Source organism: Mus musculus, chromosome 17, assembly GCF_000001635.26.
Source record: "Mus musculus strain C57BL/6J chromosome 17, GRCm38.p6 C57BL/6J".
Taxonomy (NCBI): Eukaryota; Metazoa; Chordata; class Mammalia; order Rodentia; family Muridae; genus Mus; species Mus musculus.
Genome location: NC_000083.6, coordinates 66,477,937 through 66,484,508, shown reverse-complemented (window position 1 = coordinate 66,484,508; position 6,572 = coordinate 66,477,937). Strand labels below are relative to the sequence as shown.

Below are 6,572 nucleotides of genomic sequence, written 5' to 3'. Positions count from 1 at the left end.
GGGCAGAGCATGGCTGTTAAAGCTCCTGAGATAATCAATGGCAGAAATATTCTGATTTTTCTCATTAGAAGCCACAAAAGAACAACCCGCTTCCCAGGAGATGAGCTGATGGTAAGATCAACCTGCAGAGTAGCCTGGCTCATGCTGGCCTCCAGTCACCTGAGTTTCCAAGGATTTCATGTTGGACATTCGGGTCTTCCTAGATGACTCAGTGTCTCAGGGATGACAGCATGTGGCTTTGTGGATTGGCACTGTAGTGCCCTGAATTAAGCCCTTCCCCCAGCCTTGAGTTGACTAAACAGACCTCAGAGGGTTTGCAACCATGCTGGAGGGACCACATTTGCATTTCTAATGGAGCCTCCAGGAGGAGTTGACTTCCTGTTGTAACAGAACCCAACTGAAACAAAGGGATGGGTCTTTGGGGTTTGCCTATATAAACTCGGAGCTGAAAATGAAACTTTGAGCCATGATTGGAACTCTTTGGCTTGGCTTCATTCTTCTCTCGCCCGCCTATCCGATCTCATTCTCAGCCTCCCTTTCAGGTGTACCTACCCAGTTCTCTGTGACTCCTGGACAGCTACACTGAATGCTGGGAGTTCTCTAGAGAATGACCTCACAGCCCTGAGGGCACTTCACCAGTCTTACAGCTCTGAGATCCTGACAGGGCCAGTAAGTGGCCCCCTGAGAGCCCTGACTGGAGGTGTTTCTGGCCCTGTTTCCACAGAGAAAACAACTTGAGTTATCCGTAGACTCTGCCCCACAGTTATCCGGCAATAGCCAGGTATGCCTGACTCTGTAAAAGGGGCTGTTTGGCCCCTCCGCTCTCTTACTCTCTTGCTCTCTTTCCCTCTTACACTTTTCCCTCTCTGCCCCTTCTCTCCCATTCCCCTCCCCCCTCTCTCCTCTCTTCACGTGTTGTTGATAGACTACCTCTGTGTGTGTGTGTGTGTGTGTGTGTGTGTACTCCCTTCCCAACTCCCCTCCCCATGCCCTAAATAAACTCTATTCTATACTATCCCGCCCTATGGCTGGTACCTCAAGGGAAAGGGATGCCTCAGCATGGGCCCCCAGAGGCACCCCCTTCCACCTCACCATACTGCACCTATACCAAACATATCCCTGGCTTCCCTTTCTGGACCAAGGCCACTTGGTGAGCTCTCTGCTTCAGTTGCTAACAGTTGGCTCATTAGTGCTAATTCAGGCGATCTACAATCCTTTCCTCGGCTATTCATATCTTCATTCATTCATTCATTCATTCGTTCATTCATTCATTCACTTTCCTCATTGACCTGTTTGCAGTGCTGGGGGCTGAGCCTAGAGTTTGACACATCTGGGGTTTTCCTTATTTTAAATCTTGGGTTAGCTCAATGGGAAAAGGCACTTGCTACCCACCCTGACCACCGGAGTTCAGTCTTGGAACCCACTTGGTGGAGGAAGAGAATTAAGTCCCACAGTTTGCCCTCTGGCCTCTGTGTGAAAACTGTGTTAGGAGTGGGGTCACACACACACACAAAGAAATAAATAACGGCAAGTCTCATTTAGTATTTTCCGCCTTTCCATTTGGTTTAACACTTAACACTCTGTACAAAGTTCATCATGTTTTACTTCAGCATTTCGTCTTGCTCGGCTATTTTTCTGTGCTAGGGATACAGTCCAGGGCCTCACACACGCTAGGCAAGCACACTATAGTAAGGAACACCTTCAGGACGGTCAAGTTCTGCTTAAACAGTTCCTAACTGCCTACTGAGAGGCCACCAGCTTCGCGACCACAGACTAGTTTAGCAAGTTTTTTTTTTGTTTGTTTGTTTGTTTTGCTTTAATAGCATGCAAATGGCCTCACTGGGTACCCTACTGGACTTCTTCAGAACGAAGATTGTTGGATCCGCCCAGATCCTAACCTTCCTATAAACACTAATCAATACTAACATCTAGAAAAGAAAGTCATATAAAACAAACAGACAAAAAACCTTGGGGGACAGCTCTGCAGCAGGCACTGCATTAGGATCTGAGTTCTTCCCAGGAGAGTTCAGTTCCTGAGTGGGGGCTACCGCACATTCACTGGGTAACTCTGGTCTCGGCTTCTGGCTCTGCATGGCCTCAGAGAGTCCTGAACTTTGGAAAGTCACACCAAATAAAGTTGGCTAATCCTGATTATTATAAAATGTAATATCCTTGCTTTTTGAAATAAGTCATTATCGAGTTATAACAATAGTATGGGCTGGAGCGATGGCTCAGCAGTTCAGAACACTGGCTGCTCCTCCAGAGGTTCTGAGTTCAATTCCTAGCAACCACAGGGTGGCTCACAACCATTGGGTTCTGATGACTGTGTCTGAAGATAGTGATGATGTACATAAAATAAATAAATCTTTAAGCCGGGCATGGTGGCGCATGCCTTTAATCCCAGCACTCGGGAGGCAGAGGCAGGCGGATTTCTGAGTTCGAGGCCAGCCTGGTCTACAAAGTGAGTTCCAGGACAGCCAGGGCTACACAGAGAAACCCTGTCTCAAAAAACCAAAAAAAAAAAAAAAAAAAAAAAAAAAATCTTTAAAGAAAAGAAAAGAACAACAGTAAACTTCTGTATTTTATAATGTGTGTTGTGATTGACTTGAGCCAATCTCAGAGACATAGCCATATTCATATCAAGGCTCGACAGGACCATATTTATACGTCCATTCATCTGTTTACTTATTTCTTTGGTTTGGTGTTTCAAGACGTGGCTTCTCTGGGTAGACCTGGGTGTCCTAGAACTCATTTTGTAGCCGGGCGGTGGTGGCGCACGCCTTTAATCCCAGCACTTGGGAGGCAGAGGCAGGCAGATTTCTGAGTTCGAGGCCAGCCTGGTCTACAAAGTGAGTTCCAGGACAGCCAGGGCTATACAGAGAAACCCTGTCTCGAAAACAAACAAACAAACAAAAAACAGAAGTGTAGACTGTTAGCATTCAGTCTAAGCTCCGCCCCACAGTTACCTAGCAATCGCTAAGTATGCCTGACTCACTATAAAAGGGGCCACTTGGCCCCTCCTCACTCTGTTGCTTTCTTGCCTTCTTTCTCCCCATTCCCTGCCCCCCCTCCATCCCCATGTCTCCATGTACTCATTGCTTATGGCCGGCCTCTACTTCTCCCCCCACCTTTCCCTCTCCTCTCCTCTTCCTTTTGCTGCCTCTACTACCCTCTTAACTCCCTTCCCCATGTCCTTAATAAACTCTATTCTATACTATCCCGTCATGTGCTGGTCCCTCAGGGGGAAGGGATGCCTCAGCATGGGCCGCCAAGGCACCTCCTTTCCCCATACCTGACTACACCTCCATAAAACATACTGCCCCCCCCCCCTTTATCTTTTTATAAACACATTCTGTTCACATTCATGAGATTCCCCTGCCTCTCAGCCTGGCGGTTGGTGTGTGATGTAATTACTCCTAAGACACTTGGGGATGGGCCTGATGGCAGGTGTGTCCTGAAGGTGTAAATGAGTGTCTGAATGGATGGTGACTGGTGATCAATTGTGTCTGCCAAGGAGGGAAGCAAGCAAGAAAGGAAATTCCGTGTGCAGTAATGTGACTTTGTGGGTACAAGGATCAATTTAAATCGGCAGTGTACGCTTACTGTTTGGGAAATCTGCCTTGGCGTACTTCAATAACAATTCACACAGACAAGCGTCACTACCGTACTGTAGTGAGCATTTAGCGTTAATTGCCTTACAGAAGCATGTTGCTCCCATACAAAATGACAAATGTCACAGCTACGCTTTAACCTATTAGTATAAATTAAATCATAAACAGCGACAGTCGCGGGTGGATCAGTGGCACTGAGCAATCTATGAGGGAACGGGAGGCTGGGGGCTGGTCACACTGGCTGCAGGCCATCTGCGCTGATGAGGGGAGGTCAGCCTGTACCAGTGCACAGGGTCGCCTCAATGCTAAGGACTCGATAAAAATTCTCTCCTCCTCCAGTCCTCCTGAATTTTACCAAGGAAAGCAGCCCTGCTGATGTGGGGGAGACTAGCAGAGACTGGAAGCCACACCCTTTCCCAAGACCAATTTGCACTTGCAGCTGGGCTCCTGACCTCCGGAGACTGCCAGCTAATCGGATCACGTTGAACCAGGGCGGGGAGGCCCTGGGACCCATCAGATAGGCAATACTGGGCTCTCCAAGCCACAGTAACTTCTGCCCAGGAGGAGCCTGTTTAAGCCGAGAAGAACCCGCCCAGACACACACACAACCCCCTCCCAAAAAAGAGGCTAACTTTGTTTTGAAAGTCATCCTAAAATGCCCTCCTTAGGATTATGACTTTGCGTAGGCCCTTTTGGTTTGTGACTGACAACCTCCGATTTGACCACTTTATTTTTATCGCCGTACCACAGATTCTTCAGGTTAGCGTTGAATTTGAGTTAGGCTACGACGAAAACAAAGAGTTGGCCTCCCAGTTCAGCTTTGCTAATTGAAATGTGAAAACAAGAGTAAGAAGGCAGGACAATAGGGGTCCGGGCTAAACCTTTATTCTACAGCTCCCGCAACAGCCGCGCCTTTCTTTGTCCCTCTAGACACCCGTAGGCTCAGTGACTTCAGAGGGAAGGCTCCAGCTGTATGCAAAGCGCAGGGTCGGAGGTGGAGGCTGTGGCAAAGGGTGCTGTGTGCCGTACTGGATTTCCATATCAATAGCTGCCTATTCTGTCTTCCTTTCTGTTTCTTCCCCCACTTCTTGGTTAAGGATGACCTTGAACGGCCTATCTTCCCCCACCCTCCTAACCCCCCACCCCCGCTTCCAAGTGCTGAATTTACAGGCTTCTGTCACAACTCCCCGTTTTGGATGAATTTATTCTCAAAGGAGCTTGCGAAACAAGCGGATTTTGGTCACCTGATGTCTGAACCAGGGACTCCAAGATAGAGGGAAAGTGACTTATCTAGGATCCATGGCTTCTAACCAGCAGAATGGAAACTCCCTTCAGAGACTCTCATACAGTCTTGGCCCACAACCTACATGCAGCCTGGTGGGTTCGTACAGCTCCTCGGAGCATGCGTGCGCTGAGGCTGCCTAAGCGGGCGAGCACAGCTCCTCGGAGCATGCGTGGGCTGAGGCACGCTAGTCTTGCTTTCCTCCTTTCTCCACTGTCTGTCATGCTCTCCCTCTGTCACCTGTCCTCTAGGAGTGTGGTTTGGAGAGCTGATCCACGCTTCCCTGCCCTCTTGTCTTTGTGAGGGAAGGAGGTCGGTGGTACCAGGAGCGCTGAGGCCTGAGGTCTCTATACACTGTTTTAGAGGGGACAGGGGGGTACAAGCGATACGGAGGAGGAGAGAATGAGTCCAGAGGACAGCTTGGAACAGAGCCGGCTGGGCGTCAGTTCCGCCAAGCCTCAGAAAGGAGACGAATGCAATGGTTTTCCTTTTTTGATGGTCCAATATTGAGGCAGGTTAAGGGATATCAGGGAAAGCTTTTTCCAGAGCCTGCTGGTCTCCAAAGGGCTTTCATTGATAATCACTAGAGGCTGGAAAGGGCACGGCGGTTAAGGGAAGCGATTGCCCTACAGAGAGCCTGACTCAGTCCCCAGCACCCATGTCAGGCAGCTCACAACCACCGATATAACTCCATCTCCAAAGGATCTGACCCTTCTGGCCTCTGATTGGCACCTGTACTCACATACACAGACATACTCAAACAGACAGGCATACACGCATACCACCATACCCGTCTCTTCTTTTAATTGACAAACAATAATTGTGCATGGGCATGTATGTATCACACGATTTTTTTTTTTAAACACAGTCATGTTTTAAAAGATTTATGTATTTTTACTAACGTGTATGTGCATGCATCTGTGTGAATTTTATGTGTACCATTTCATGAAGGTGCCTGTGCAGACCGGAGGGTGGCAGATGTCCTGACACTGGAGTCATAAGTGATTGGGAGTCACCTCATGTGATGGGCTAGGGTCCTCCCTTAGGTCTTCTGCAAGAGCTAGACTCACTCTTAGCTACTTTGAGGGCCTGCCAGCGACACCCGCTCTCTGGGTAGAATGCAATGAAACAGTCTATTTCTAGTCTGCAGATAGATGATGACATGTGGCCTCTGTAATCCACCGTAGGAAAAAGATTACCGTGCACACACTGGTTCTGTGTGAGCCAAAGTATCCTGCTCTAAGTTTTCATCAGCTAAATTGATCTTCATCTTTGGGTGGTTTACGTTTGTAAATGTGGCAAGTGCTAGTAGTGATAGACTTCTCAGCTTGAATAATGTGGAGAAAAGAGTGAGGTTTTTGCACTTATAAATGAGAAATGGGAGTGGTACAAGTCTCTCAAGCAACGTAAGATAAGATGTGAAACATTCAAGTTGGTAGTTGACCCCATTTTATTTGATTGAGAAAATACTTCATTATAAAATATTTTAACCCTTCATTTTCCTCCTGTAAGTAGCTATTTTCTCTTTATAAAATGGGAAAGGAAATTTGAAAAAAAATTCCAAATTCAGGAGGTAAGCCATTTCACCTTGAAATGGCCACCAAGCATCCCATGGTGTGAACAGGACTCTGGAGCATTGCTTCTGCAAGAAAGGCAACTCTGTGTTTTTGTTTTTGTTT

General features: G+C 47.7%; 1 annotated feature.

Annotated features, from left to right (window-relative positions):
* Positions 2,364 to 6,113: an enhancer, noted in NCBI's record as "VISTA enhancer mm1499". NCBI's record gives its function as "enhancer in: neural tube[6/6] | hindbrain (rhombencephalon)[6/6] | midbrain (mesencephalon)[6/6] | forebrain[4/6]" and the evidence as "EXISTENCE:transgenic organism evidence [ECO:0001131][PMID:17130149]".